This window comes from Capra hircus, chromosome 22, assembly GCF_001704415.2.
Source record: "Capra hircus breed San Clemente chromosome 22, ASM170441v1, whole genome shotgun sequence".
Lineage (NCBI taxonomy): Eukaryota > Metazoa > Chordata > Mammalia > Artiodactyla > Bovidae > Capra > Capra hircus.
The window spans coordinates 24,141,399-24,156,648 of NC_030829.1; positions in this window are offsets into that span (position 1 = coordinate 24,141,399).

Here is a 15,250-nt window from a genome sequence, read left to right on the forward strand (position 1 = left end):
GAAACCCCAGCCAAGACTACTTTATAAACATGGCAGTGAGACTCCGACAGTATTTAAGCATTAGGAATCAATCAGCTGTGCTCCCCTCCACACTTTTCCAGATTTCATTCGATTCTTTATACGGAATGCAAAAATAAAAGTTTCAGAGGACTTTGGTTTTTGTTGTCTGCAGTAATTATGATTTGTGAAAGTGAAGCCACTCAGTCGTATCCGACTCTGCGACCCCATGGACTGTAGCCTACCAGGTTCCTTCGTCCATGGGATTTTTCAGGCAAGAGTACTGGAGTGGGTTGCTATTTCCTTCTCCAGGGGATCTTCCCAACCCAGGGATTGAACTTGGGTCTCCTGCATTGTAGGCAGACACTTTACCATCCTAGCCACCAGGGAAGTCTTTATGATCTGTGAAGCCTCTGGGAAAGATTGAAGACAAAAGGAGAACAAGGCGGCAGAGGATGAGATGGTTGGATGCCATCACCAAGTCAATGGCCACGAACTTGGGCAGACTCCAGGAGATAGTGAAGGACAGGGAAGCCTGGCACGCTGCGGTCTATGGGGTTGCTGAGTCAGACACGACTGAGCAACTAAACAGCAGCAACAGCAAAGTCTCTGGGAACCCTGAATTAGTGAATACTAAAACCATTGCTCCTATGAGAAATGAAGAGTTAGGTTCCTGCGAGCCTCTGGTGACATTTTCATTAAGCAATCAGTAGAAAAAACCTTATGTGCACGTCTCCCTAAAGGCATTGTACTTAATGCATATTGTTGATTCGTTAACATTGTAATCACAGTCAGCACCATTATAACTCATTCTTGAACAAAGCTTGTTGAACAGATGAATTTTCTCTGGAAGGCACACCACAGACTTCTTGCCCTTAGCAACACAAGATAGCACTTCAGCTCCATGCTTTGGGCCATTTCAAATGGCAAGATCTCCAATAAAAAGGCACAGAAATGTGGCACCAAATAGACTGCGAAAAGGACACGTCTTTACAATAAAGAAATACAACAGGAAGGCAGAGCATCACCTTTTTAGACTTCAACGAGGAGAGTGGGCAACTCAAATTTTTCAATGCTCTGTGTGTTGTCCAGAAGTGACTGCAAAAGTACCACAGGTATTGACTTTTAGGTTACAAATAAATTTCAGTAAGTAGACAAATTTATAAATATGGAATCATGAATACTAAAAATGACTATACCAAAAACCCCCTTTAAATTGTTAACCACATTAGTCCATATGGTATATGATTCAATGTATAGGTATTTGATTTATATGCAATTATTTTAGAAACATTTTACTAAGAGGAAAAAACTATGTTTTGTACTATCAAAGACTGGCTTCTGCCAACTTCCTCAGATAAATTATATGTCACAATTACATAGGAATTTTCTGTTTATTATGAACCATAGTCATTTCTGTGTTTATTTACAAAGTGGAGTTTGGAGTTTTGGTTGCTGCTGTTCAATGTGACAATTCATGAAGGATAATTTCAAGAGCTAAGAGTAAAATTAAGGGTAAAGAGAGAGGAAGATTAGTGAAGTGAAAGATATGTTTCTTTAGGGGCTGAGAAAAATGGACTTCTGTTCTTGGTCCCAGAACATCATAATCTTAAATGGACCTAAGACTGACAATTATCTCTGCAGATGGCTGGATGCAGAGGAAACCAATGCATGAACTGAAATGAATAGATCAGATTCTAATGATCATTTTTGTGTTCTATGAAAGGGATGTTGGGTGTGGGGGGGTTTCCTTGTTAGTCCAGTGGTTACTACTCCACTTTCCAATAGGGTGTGTGGGTCCCATCCCCTGTCAGAGAACTAAGATCCCACATGCTGCATGGTGTGGCCAAAAACTTTTTTGGAAAGAAAGAGATGTGGTAAATAAATGGTTTTTATGTGAATTCTTTAATAATATCGCTACAGGTTCATATTTGAAGTCTCAGCTCATGGTAAGAAATTTTATAAGATGGTTCTCAGTGATCCATGCTTTCTACTATACATGGCCCTATTTAATTCCTTTCCTTTTAACTGTTGGCTAGACTTATTGATTCACTGAAATGATGGATGTCACTTTCAAGATTAGGTTACACAAAGACTGTGGTTTCTATCTTGAGTACTCTTCTTCCCTCTCTTTCAGATTGCCAGATGTAACAGGTCTCAGTTAGTCTATGGAAAGGCCCTCATGGCAGATAACCAAGGCATAACAATTTTCATTAGAAGCAGATCTATTTAGGCTTGCCAACAGCTGTGTGAGTGAGTTTGAAAGCAGATTCTTCAGTTCTAGTAAAATCATGAAATGACTAAGCCACTGGCCAATCACGTGGCTGTGATTTCATGGGAGACCTTCAGCCAGCAGTGTCCCCATTAAGGGATATCTAGATTCAAGACGAATGACAACATTGATTAGTTGTTTGTACACTTAAGCCCCTATGCTTTGATGTAATTTGTTACACAACAACAGATGGCAAATACAGTACATCAAGGCTGTATATTGTCATCCTGCTTATTTAACTTATATGCAGAGTACATCATGAGAAACGCTGAGCTGGAGGAAGCACAAGCTGGAATCAAGATTGCCGGGAGAAATATCAATAACCTCAGATACGCAGATGACACTACCCTTACAGCAGAAAAGCAAAGATGAACTGAAGAGCCTCTTGATGAAAGTGAAAGAGGAGAGTGAAAAAGCTGACTTGAAACTAAACAGTCCCATCATTTTGTGGCAAATAGATGGGGAAACAATGGAAACAGTGAGAGACTTCATTTTTCTGAACTCCAAAATCACAGCAGATGGTGACTGCAGCCATGAAATTAAAAGACATTTGCTCCTTGGAAGAAAAGCTATGACAATCCTAGACAGCATGTTAAAAAGCAGAGACATTACTTTGCTGACAAGGTCCATCTAGTCAAAGCTATGGTTTTTCCAGTAGTCACATATGGTTGTGGGAGAAGGAAATGGCAACCCACTCCAGTATTCTTGCCTGGAGAATCCTGTGGACAGAGGAGCTTGGCGGGCTGCTTTTCCATGGGGTCACACAGAGTCAGACATGACTAAAGTGACTTGGCATGCACGCATGCATGCATGCATGTATGGTTGTAAGAGTTGGACCATAAAGAAAGTTGAGCACCAAAGAACTGATGCTTTTGAACTGTGGTGTTGGAGAAGAGTCTTGGGAATCTTTTGGACTGCAAGGAGATTAAACCAGTTAATCGTAAAGAAAATCAACACTGAGGTCAAACCAGTTAATCGTAAAGGAAATCAACATTGAATATTCATTGGAAGGACTGATGCTGAAGTTGAAGCTCCAATACTTTGGCCACCCAATGCAAAGAACTGACTCATTGGAAAAGACCCTGATGCTGAGAAAGATTGAAGGCAGGAGGAGAAGTGGACAACAGAAGATGAGATGGTTCGATGGCATCACTAACTCAATAGGCATGAGTATGAGCAAGCTCCTGGAGTTGGTGATGGACAGGGAGGCCTGGCATGCTGCAGTCCATGAGGTCACAAAGCGTCAGACATGACTGAGAGACTGGACTGAACACTCCAAGATATTCTGATTTGGTGAGTTTGGAGTGGAACTTAATACGTGCGTTTTACAGTAAATCAATTGAGTCTGATGCATGTGGTTCATGGTTGCTGCTGCTGCTGCTGCTAAGTCGCTTCAGTCGTGTCCGACTCTGTGCGACCCCATAGACGGCAGCGGACCAGGCTCCCCTGTCCCTGGGATCCTCCAGGCAAGAACACCGGAGTGGGTTGCCATTTCCTTCTCCAATGCATGAAAGTGAAAAGTGAAAGTGAAGTCGCTCAGTCATGTCTAACTCTTAGCAACCTGATGGTCTGTAGCCTACCAGGCTCCTCCGTCCATGGGATTTTCTAGGCAAGAGTACTCAAGTGCGGTCCCATTGCTGGTTACTCTTTTGCAAACCCTGGTATTTGGTGACATACGAGTTACAAAAATTTTAGAGAGTTCATTGGGACTTCCCTGGTGGTCCAGTAGCTAAGAATCTGCCTGGTAACACAGGCAGATGGGTCCGATCCTTGATCAGGGAAGATTCCACATGCCATGGGGCAACTAAGCCTGCACATGTTGCATCTACTGAGCCAACTCACCACAACTATTAAAGCCTGTGTGCCCTAGAGCTGATGCTTTGTCACAAAAGATGCCACCGCAATGAGAAGCCCAGGCACCGCAACAAAAGAGTAGCCCCTGTTCTAGGAACTAGAGAAAGCCCGTTCGCAGCAATAGAGACCTGCAAAGCCAAAATTAAATAAATTAATTAATTTTAAAAAATTAGAGAGTTCATCAAATTAAACATCTTTCGTTTTTCTAAATAATCACTACTGTGTGTCTCTTGCATCTCCTGCATTGGCAGGCAGATTCTTTATCATTGTGTCACCTAGGAAGCCCACTACATACTCACATAAGAATAATTATAGATTTTCTAGAACATTTTCACATTGTAAATATTGTTATAATATCATTTTATTCACTTAAAATGTGCCCTGAATTTTTTTCCCCTATCATTGAAGACTTCCCAATGCCTTATTTTTAAAAGTGTTTAATGCTCCATTTTGGGGAGGCATTCTTCAATTGTGAAGAATCTGTCTACAGTGCAGGAGACTTGGGTTAGATCCCTGGATTGGGAAGATCCCCTGGAGTTAGAAATGGCAACCCACTCTAGTATTCTTGCCTGGAAAATTCCATGGACAGAGGAGCCTGGTGGGCTACAGTCCATGGGGTCACAAAGAGTTGAACACGACTGAATAAATAGACAACAAATACTCCATTTTGGAATATACTACAAATTAATAAATTCTCAATAAAATGTTGAACATTTAAATTGTGTCTGTTCTCCCATGATAAACTTTTCAATAAACATTTTGAAGTTAAATTTTACATACACAAATACTTCTTTAGAATAAAAAGTTGTGGTTTTGTTCATTCTTAATTATTAGATTCTTTTGGATAGACAACCATTACCTCCAAGAAGTGAAGGAGGTGAGATCTCTATGTATTATTCTCAACACCTTTAAAGTAACAGAATATAAGAAAAGAAGATTCAAGGTTAAATTCTACATATGTAAAACCATAGCAGGCAGGCATAAAAACAGCATCACTCAAGTTGTAAGCTCGACAGAGTATCAGCTCTCTTTCCCACAAGCTGCGCAATAGACATTGGAATGAAAGAGTCACTAGAGGCAATTGCAGGAATATTGTAAGGGTAGGATTCGGCTAACATTTTAATTGGAGTTTGGCAGCAAAATCCTCTGGAAAGTGATCAACACAGAAATTATTACAATCTTGAGCACAAGGCACCACTCCTAAGAATATAGGCTCTTGGGCTCACTAGATGTCTATATTCTGCAAAAGCAAAACTAGTATTTCTAGTAAAACTCTTATCTTAGGCACCACTCATTTCACCAGTGAATAATCATTGCTACCTTCAATTATGTCAATTAACAAAGCTTTTATCACTGATCTTAAATAAAGTTAATTGGATCCCTTGTGGTTTTCTGATAAGAGGCTTTCAGATGGTAACTACTCACCTCTGGAAAATGCATTCCTGATTAGAGAAATACAAATATTAACAAACCACAGCAAGAGGGTAGGGAAAAGTAACACACACAGTTCACACAGAGGGCCGTCAACCATACATCACATCACTAACATTTTTAAATAAACGAATGCAACAGAAAATTTGTGCACATTTTCACTGGCTGTGCACCTGAAACTAACAAAGCATCGTAAATCAACTATGCGCCAATGACAAAAGTTTGTTTAAAATTTGTGCGCATTTTTAGTATGCTTATTCCTGTTGCCAAAATTTATGTCAACTTGCTCTTTCATCAGTAGGATGTTTTCCCAGTTTCTTGCATGTGCTGTGCTATGCTTAGTTGCTCGGTTGTATCTGACTCTTTTCAACCCCATGGACTGTATAGCCCACCAGGCTCCCTGTCTCTGGGGATTCTCCAGGCAAGAATACTGGAGTGGGCTGCCATGCCCTCCTCCAGGGGATCTTCCCAACCCAGGGATCCAATTCAGGTCTCCCTCATTGCAGACAGATTCTTAACCATCTGAGCTACCAGGGAAGCCCAGTTTCTTGCATACTTGATGAGTAATATAATTTTATTTATATCTTTTCTAATCTGTGGAAAGAAAATATTTCACATTTTTCTTCTCTTTGTTATCAATGAGGCTCAATCCTTCCATATGTTTATTTGCTGTATGCATCTAATAAAATACTTGTGTTCTTTGTTCATTTACTTGAATATTTATGTTTACCCTAGAAATTTGTCAGTTTTCAGTATATTTAAGATAATAAAATTTTATCTTTGCAAATATTTTTCTGTTTGCTTTTAAAGTATAGACATACATACATATTTTACCTTTTTGTAAAATTAGATGTATTACTTTTTCCTTACATTTCTTTTCTTCAGCTTTATTGAGATAAAGATGACCTACAACACTGTGTAAGTTTAAAGCATACAATGTGATGATTTGATGTACAAACTGTGAATAATTCACCACAGTAAAGCTAATTAACCAATCCTTCATCTTACATTGTTACCTTTTTTGTTACTGTTGTTTTCGTAAGAACACTTAAGATGCACTCCTTGAGCAACTTTCAAATAGACAATGTAATATTATTGTTTAGTCATTATGATATATATTAGAGTCCATAACTTATTCTGCTTACATTTTATATTATAATTTACATTTTCCTCAACGATAATAAGTATTCCCTTTCTCCACATCCTCGCGGGCATGTTATAGCTCTTGTTATTTTAATAATAGCCCTTGTAACAGTGTAATAATGGCCATTGTAACAGGTGTGAGGTGATATCTCATTATGGTCTTCATCTGCCTTTCTCCGATGATTTTTGATGTTGAGTACCTTCTTGTGCATCATCTGTTAGCTATTTTTATGTCTTCTTTGAAAAATGTTTATTTTGTTCCTTTGTCCACTATTATTATGTATATTTTTGTAATTTCTCCATTCAGATCTGTTAGTATTTGCCTAATATATTTAGGTGCTCTGATGTTGGGTCATAGATAATTAGAGTTGTTATAGCTTCCTGATGAATGATATATTTATCATTATATAATGACCAAATTTTTCTTTTGTTACAGTTTTTGACCCGAGGTCTATGTTGTTTGATATGAATATAGCTACTTGTGCTCTCCTTTGATTTTATTTTCACAGTATATCTTTTTCCATCTCTTCAATTTGAGCCCATGTGTGTCCTTAATCTGAAATGAATCTTTTGTAGGAGGCATATAGTTGGTCTTATTTTATCCATTCAGCCAAGGAGATTTTAATTTATTTACATTTAAAGTAATTATTAATCAGTAAATGTATTAGGAAGTAGAGCATTGCCAGCAGCCCTAAAGCTCTGATAGCCCCCTTCTAACAGCCAATCCTCCTCCTCCTTAAAGAGCTATTCTAGCAGCTAATGAACATTATGTATTATTATATTTAAGGTATATACCTTGTAATTAGTCTGTAGCTCAGCTTTACCTTAGTTTCCTTTTAATTCCAGTTTGATAACCATTATCCTTTAAATGGATTAATTTCCCATTTAATTTAAATGTAATAACTGATACCCTCCATTCTATATTTTTCTTTTTCTTTATTTTTTTCCTAACTGTTGCTCTTTTTATTCAGACTGGATATTTCCTTCTGATCAATATTTTAGTTTACTATTTTTCTCTTCAAATACATCTAGTCTTTCTTACTCATACAAGGAGTTTTGTAACTCCAGTGATTATGTTTTCAACTCTATTCATACTCTAACAAAGTCCTCAATCTTATCTTTCTTGAATGTAGTAATTTTTAGTTGTTTTAAAGTCTGGTTTAGATAGCTCCCTTATCCAGATTCTTATGAATTGATTTCTATTTCTATGGTCAACTTTACTGCTTTTCATTCACATAGTCTTATTTCCTTATGTTCCTGGTTATTTTTTATTAAGTATGAGACATTTTATAGGAAGAGCTTTCAAAATAATTTGAGGCCTAGGATGATAGGATCTTTCCCAGAGAGTGTTTATACTTGATTCTGGGAAGTGTCTATGCTGAATTCTGGCAGGAGGCTACAGTCAATGGCAATATAATTTTAACTTAATTTTACTAAAGGGATTTAAGGGATTTAAGGTCATCACTGTATAATCATAAGGGATTTGATTTAGGTCATACCTGAATGGTCTAATGGTTTTCCCTACTTTCTTCAATTTAAGTCTGAATTTGGCAATAAGGAGTTCATGACCTGAGCCACAGTTGGCTCCTGGTCTTGTTTTTGCTGACTGTATAGAGCTTCTCCATCTTTGGCTGCATAGAATATAATCAATCTGATTTTGGTGTTGAACATCTGATGATGTCCATGTGTAGAGTCTTCTCTTCTGTTGTTGGAAGAAGGTGTTTGCTATGACCAGTGCGTTCTCTTGGCAAAACTCTGTTAGCCTTTGCCCTGCTTCATTCCATATTCCAAGGCCAAATTTACCTGTTACTCCAGGTGTTTCTTGACTTCCTACTTTTGCCTTCCAGTCCCCTATAATGAAAACGACATCCTTTTTGGGTGTTAGTTCTAAAAGGTTTGGTAGGTCTTCATAGAACCATTCAGCTTCAGCTTCCTCAGCATTACTGGTTGGGGCATAGACTTGAATTACTGTGATATTGAATGGTTTGCCTTGGAAACGAACAGAGATCATTCTGTCGTTTTTGAGACTGCACACAAGTACTGCATTTCAGACTATTTTGTTGACCATCACGGCTACTCCATTTCTTCTGAGGGATTCCTGCCCACAGTAGCAGTTATAATGGTCATCTGAGTTAATCTCACCCATTCCACTCCATTTTAGTTCGCTGATTCCTAGAATGTTGATGTTCACTCTTGCCATCTCCTGTTTGATAACTTCGAATTTGCCTTGATTCATGGACCTGACATTCCAGGTTCCTATGCAATATTGCTCTTTACCGCATTGGACCTTGCTTCTATCACCAGTTACATCCACAACTGGGTACTGTTTTTGCTTTGGCTCCATCCCTTCATTCTTTCTGAAGTTATTTCTCCAGTGATCTCCAGTAGCATATTGAGCACCTACCAACCTGGCGAGCTCCTTTTTCAGTATCCTATCATTTTGCCTTTTCATACTGTTCATGTGGTTCTCAAGGCAAGAATACTGAAGTGGTTTGCCATTCCCTTCTCCGGTGGACCACATTCTGTCAGACCTCTCCACCATGACCTGCCCGTCTTGGGTGGCCCCACATGGCATGGCTTAGTTTCATTGAGTTAGACCAGGCTGTGGTCTGAGTGACTAGACTGACTAGTTTTCTGTGAGTATGGTTTCAGTGTGTCTGCCCTCTGATGCCCTCTCGTAACATTTACCATCTTACCTGGATTTCTCTTACCTTGGACGTGGGGTATCTCTTCACGGCTGCTCCAGCTAAGCGCAGCCGCTGCTTCTTACCTTGGATGAGGGGTATCTCCTCACTGCCGTCCCTCCTGACCTTGAACATGGAGTAGCTCCTCTCGGCCCTCCTGAGCCCGTGCAGCCACTGCTCCTCGGACGTGGGGTTGCTCCTTTTAGGTGCTGCCCCTGATCTTGGGCATGGGGTAGCTCCTCCCGGCCACCACCCCTTATGATTATACAGCAGAAGTGAAACATAGATTTAAGGGACTAGATCTGATAAATAGAATGCCTGATGAACTATGGACTGAGGTTCATGACATGGTACAGGAGACAGGGATCAAGACCATCCCCATGGAAAAGAAATGCAAAAAAGCAAAATGGCTGTCTGGGGAGGCCTTACAAACAGCTGTGAAAAGAAGAGACGCTAAAAGCAAGGGAGAAAAGGAAAGATATAAGCATCTGAATGCAGAGTTCCAAAGAATAGCCAGAAGAGATAAGAAAGCCTTCCTCAGCAATCAGTGCAAAGAAATAGAGGAAAAGAACAGAATGGGAAAGACTAGAGATCCCTTCAAAAAATTAGAGATACCAAGGGAACATTTCATGCAAAGATGGGCTCGATAAAGGACAGAAATGGTCTGGACCTAAGAGAAGCACAAGATATTAAGAAGAGGTGGAAAGAATACACAGAAGAACTGTACAAAAAAGATCTTCATGACCAAGATAATCATGATGGTGTGATCACTCACCTAGAGACAGACATCCTGGAATGGGAAGTCAAGTGGGCCTTAGAAAGCATCACTACAAACAAAGCTACTGGAGGTGATGGAATTCCAGTTGAGCTATTTCAAATCCTGGAAGATGATGCTGTGAAAGTGCTGCACTCAATATGCCAGCAAATTTGGGAAACTCAGCAGTGGCCACAGGACTGGAAAAGGTCAGTTTTCATTCCAATCCCAAACAAAAGCAATGCCAAAGAATGCTCAAACTACTGCACGATTGCACTCATCTCACACGCAATGGCACCCCACTCCAGTACTCTTGCATGGAAAATCCCATGGACGGAGGAGCCTGGTAGGCTGAAGTCCATGGGGTAGCTAAGAGTCGGACATGACTGAGCAACTTCACTTTCACTTTTCATTTTCATGCATTGGAGAAGGAAATGGCAACCCACTCCAGTGTTCTTGCCTGGAGAATCCCAGGGATGGGGGAGCCTGATGGGATGCCGTCTATGGGGTCGCACAGAGTCGGACACGACTGAAGTGACTTAGCAGCAGCAGCACACGCTAGTAAAGTAATGCTCAAAATTCTCCAAGCCAGGCTTCAGCAATATGTGAACCGTGAACTTCCAGATGTTCAAGCTGGTTTTAGAAAAGGTAGAGGAACCAGAGTTCAAATTGCCAACATCTGGTGGATCATCGATAAAGCAAGAGAGTTCCAGAACAACATCTATTTCTGCTTTATTGACTGTGCCAAAGCTTTGACTGTGTGGACCACAATAAACTGTGGGAATATCTGAAAGAGATGGGAATACCAGACCACCTGATCTGCCTCTTGAGAAACCTGTATGCAGGTCAGGAGGCAACAGTTAGAACTGGACATGGAACAGCAGACTGGTTCCAAATAGGAAAAGGAGTACGTCAGGCTGTATATTGTCATCCTGCTTATTTAACTTCTATGCAGAGTACATCATGAGAAACGCTGAGCTGGAAGAAGCACAAGCTGGAATCAAGATTGCCGGGAGAAATATCAATAACCTCAGATATGCAGATGACACCACCCTTATGGCAGAAAGTGAAGAAGAACTAAAAAGCCTCTTGATGAAAGCGAAAGAAGAAAGTGAGAAAGTTGGCTTAAAGCTCAACATTCAGAAAACTAAGATCATGGCATCTGGTCCCATCACTTCATGGGAAATAGATGGGGAAAGAATGGAAACAGTGTCAGACTTTATTTTTTGGGCTCCAAAATCACTGCAGATGGTGACTGCAGCCATGAAATTAAAATACGGTTACTCCTTGGAAGGAAAGTTATGACCAACCTAGATAGCATATTCAAAAGCAGAGACAGTACTTTGACAACAAGGTCCGTACTTTGCCAACAAGGCTACGGTTTTTCCAGTAGTCATGTATGGACATGAGAGTTGGACTGTGAAGAAAGCTGAGCACCAGAGAATTGATTCTTTGGAACTGTGGTGTTGTAGAAGACTCTTGAGAGTCCCTTGAACTGCAAGGCGATCCAACCAGTCCATTGTAAAGGAAATCAGGCCTGGGTGTTCTTTGGAAGGAATGATGCTAAAGCTGAAACTCCAGTACTTTGGCCACCTTATGTTAAGAGTTGCCTCATTGGAAAAGACTCTCACGCTGGGAGGGATTAAGGCCAGGAGGAGAAGGGGACGACAGAGGATGAGATGGCTGGATGGCATCACTGACTCAATGGATGTGAGTCTGAGTGAACTCCAGGAGTTGGTGATGGACAGGGAGGAGGCCTGGCATGCTGCAATTCATGGGGTCGCAAAGAGTCGGACATGACTGAGCAACTGAACTGAACTGAAGGTCATCACTATTTCTAGAGTATCTGGCTTCATGATCCTAAACTACAGGAAAGATTTACCAAGGTACCTGTTTGGTTCATGTGGGCCAGATGAAGTGCAAGCTGGAATCAAGATTGCTGGGTGAAATAACAATAACCTCAGATATGCAGATGACACCACCCTTATGACAGAAAGCAAAGAGGAATTAGAGTCTCTTGATGAAAGTGAAAAACCAGAGTGAAAAAGCTGACTTAAAACTCAACATTCAGAAAATAAAGATCATGGTTCCAGTCCCATTACTTCATGGCAAATAGATGGGGAAACAATGGAAACAGTGACAGACTATTTTTTGGGCTCCAAAATCATTGCAGATGGTGACTGCAGCCATGAAATTAATAGATGCTTATTCCTTGGAAGAAAACTTATGACAAACCTAGACAGCATATTAAAAAGCAGAGACATAACTTTGCCAATAAAGGTCTGTGTAGTTAAAGCTATGGTTTTTCTAGTAGTTATGTATGGATGTGAGAGTTGGACAATAAGGAAGGCTGAGCATTGAAAAATTAATGCTTATGAAATGTGACGTTAGAGAAGAGTCTTAAGAATCTTTTGGACTGCAAAGAGATCAAACTGGTTAATCGTAACGGAAATCAACATTCAATATTCTTTGGAAGGACTGATGCTGAAGTTGAAGCTCCAATACTTTGGCCACCCAATGCAAAGAACTGACTCATTGGAAAAGACCCTGATGATGGGAAAGATTGAAGGCAGGAGAAGAAGCAGACGACAGAGGATGAGATGGTTGGATGGCATCACTGACTCCATGGACATGTGTTTGAGTAAGCTCTGGGAGTTGGTGATGGACAGGGAAGCCTGGCATGCTGCCGTCCATGAGACTGCAAAGAGTCAGGCACAACTGAGTGACTGAACAGCAACAACCATCTGTTTGTTGTTGTTGTTTTATGAGACTAGACTCCTTTTATCCCCTTAAAGTGTAGTTGCCAGTGGTATCTGGTTCTTTGCAACTTCATGAACTATGGCCCACCAGGCTTCTCTGTCAATGGAACTCTCTAGGTTAGAATACTTGAGTGAATTGCCATTCCTTTCACCACTCATCCCCTTAGGTTGTTAAATATGTTTGTCATTTTCCGTGTCTTTTATTCCCTGCTCAGGTCAAGAATGGCCCTTGAGGATCAGTAGCTCCCCTAACCTCAATAACTCACGTCAATAGCTTTCCTGCTTCTTACAGTATGCTTATTTCAGCAGCTTTCTTCCTGCTTAAAGATCTTCACTGTCTTGTTAGCGCTCTGATTCCTGCAAGCAGATATTTTAAAAGACTTTATTCAATTTTGTATCAGTGGGAAATGTGGTCTGAATTACCTAGTCTGCTCTTACCAAAAACAGACATTCCAGTCATTTCTATTATTATCCTTTTACTGATTAGGGACTTAACAATGTTCACACATCTAATAAATGAAAGATTGAGAGAAAGTGACATGTTTACAGACTAGGCTTTCCAATTCAGTAATGCTCAATTACTTTGCGATTACAGGTACTTATAAAAAATGAAAAGAAAAAAGCAACATCTGCCAATAACTTTATTCGTACAATTCAGCTCAGTTAATATTTATTAAACATTTATTATGGGCTAAGCACCCAATGAAGCAATGGGAAGCACTGACTCACACACAAAACAGCACAAATAGAATCCTTTTTCTGTTATCAGTCAAGAGATTGAAAAAAGTTACTAGAGTTCATAAACAGTGAATAATTACTTGGATTTAGCATGTAGTATCTAGGAGTAATTGTTTTGGATCAAGTGACATTTCTATAAATATATACTCGTATATCCAAACATATCTATTTATTTTTCTACCTGTATAAAGTAGAATATCTGCCTCTTGAGCCTCTGTGTTTGTGTGTGTGTGCACGCGTGCCTGCTCAGTTGAGTCCTATTCTTTGAGACCCCATGGACTGTAGCCCATCAGGCTCCTCTGTCATGGGGTTTTCCAGGCAAGAGGACTGGAGTGGATTGCCATGCCTGGCTCCAGGGGATCTTCCTGACTCAGAGATCGAATTTGCATCTCTTGCGCCTCCTGCACTGGCCTGTGGATTCTTTAGCCCTGAACCACCTGGGAAGCTTTGAGCTTCTAACTCGGTGTCTTTCTAAATGTGGTTAAGAATCTCTGTATTAGAATCACATGGAGGTGCTTGTTAAAACCATACTCCTGGATTCGTCCCAGTTTAACAAAATATTAATCTCTTTTTGTAAGGATGTTGAACCCTGCAAAAGCACCCAAAGGATTTTCATTCACTTTAAACATGAATATCTGTTACTGTAAGCATATTGATGTTTTCTAAGTCTTTCATAAAGAACTCTTATAACTTAATTAATTTTTCTTGAATATTTCTGCTCTTACTCAGGACTTGAATTACCACTGTTATTCAGACAAATATCAAATCTCTGTATTTAATCTAAGTATTTCTCCTGAGAACTGAGTCTATATGTACATTTGTCTTCTGAAGAAATTCAAGTGGATGTTCCATAGGCAAGATTGTCCAACTCTTACCAGTTGTCCTGACTGTTCTTCTAATTCATGTCCCTTGTTGCCCTTGGAGTAAAAGACTTTACTGTCCACTGAACTGCTCAAAACAAAAACATAACCTTTATTCTTGACTCCTCTCTTCTCTCATTATTTCATTCAATATTTTAACGACATTAAAAGTTTTATTCAGGAATTTCCCTAGTGGTCCAGTGGCAGAGAATCTGCCTGCCAAGCAGGGGACACGGCTTTGATCCCTGGTCTGGGGAGACCCTACTTACCGAAGGGCAACCAAGTCCACATGCCACAACTGCTGAGCCCGTACTCTGCAACTACTGAAGCCTGTGTTCCTAAAGAACCCATGCTCTGCAATAAGAAAAGCCACCCCAACTGAAGCATGACCACAATGGAGAGTAGCCCCCACTCACCACAAGTAGAGAAATTCTGTGTGCAGCGAGAAAAACCCAGCATGGCCAAAAAGAAATTAACTAATTAAAACAAATATTTAGAAACCCTGATTCAGTAGACTTCATTAATATGTCCTGCTGCTGCTAAGTCGCTTCGGTCGTGTTCGACTCTGTGTGACCCCGTAGACGGCAGCCCACCAGGCTCCCCCGTCCCTGGGATTTTCCAGGCAAGAACACTGGAGTGGGTTGCTGTTTCCCCCTCCAATGCATGAAAGTATGTTCTAAATTAACCCAATTATTTCCATGTTTACTGACGTAACACGAGCTATAGATTTCTATTGTCTAGAAAGTAGTTAAAGCTTA